We start from the raw sequence: 1077 nt of genomic DNA, 5'->3' as shown, positions 1-1077 counted from the left end.
TGCTGTGGGGAGCTGGGAAGTACATACGTCTGATAGCCTATCCAGTGAAAGCCATCCCCTTGGGGTAGGGTGGAGCTCAGAGGCAGGGCACTTGCCTGGCATGAGTAAGGCTTGAGTCCATCCCCATCACTGCGAGTCAAAAATCAAACTGGACATGGTAGCACTCCCCAGCTACGTGGGTGGCTGAGGCAGGAAGATTGCAAGTTAGACCACCCTGGACAATTTAAGCCCCACCTTAAAAATCACACACACACACACACACACACACACACACACACACACACAAAGGCTGGAGCTGTACGTTAGTGATAATGTACTTGCTAAGCATCAGTGAGGCCCTAGGTTTCATCTCTAGTACTGAAAACCAGATTATAAGGGCCGGCAAAATAGTTCAGCGGATTAAAGCCCCTGCTTAGGCAGACACAGGTCTGCTGTGCACCCCAGAAGAGGGGAGATTGAGCCTGGGTGTGGTGCACATGCCTGTAATCCCAGCTCATGGGAGGTTGAACACAGGCGGATCACTACGAGTCCAGTTTTTTAAAATTAATTAATTTTTTGGTAAGGGTATACAGGGTCTCACTACTAGATTGGACTCTTTTTTTAAAATTTTATGTATTTGTGTGTGTGTGTGTGTGGCCAGCTCAGCCCACCTGGGGGCGGGGCCGGCTGGCATGTGGCGCTGGGGGATTGAACTGCAGTCCCTGTGCTTTGTTAAGCTTGTTCTAAGTAGGTGCTTTAGACCACGGAGCCATCTCACCAGCCCCAGATTGGACTCTTAATGATTCTCCTGTTTTCATCCTCCCAAAGGGCTGGGATTACAGGCGCACCACCATGCCCAGTCTCAATGGCTGTCTCAGCACACCGGGGATCGAACCCCAGCCCCTGCATCTGCCTAAACAGCTGCTTTAATCTGCTGAGCTATTTGGCTGGCCCAGAGCCTGTTTCTTTTCTGGATTGTATTTAATAGTATCATCATTCTTTTTTTTTTCCGGAACCGGGGATTGAACTCAGGCCCTTGTGCTTGCCGGGGAAGCACTTATTCCACTGAGCCATCTCCCCGGCTCCAATATCATCATT

This window comes from Octodon degus, unplaced genomic scaffold (genome assembly GCF_000260255.1).
Source record: "Octodon degus isolate 3935 unplaced genomic scaffold, OctDeg1.0 scaffold00001, whole genome shotgun sequence".
NCBI lineage: Eukaryota > Metazoa > Chordata > Mammalia > Rodentia > Octodontidae > Octodon > Octodon degus.
The sequence above is the reverse complement of the archived record's forward strand: the minus strand, read 5'-3'. Positions refer to the sequence as shown.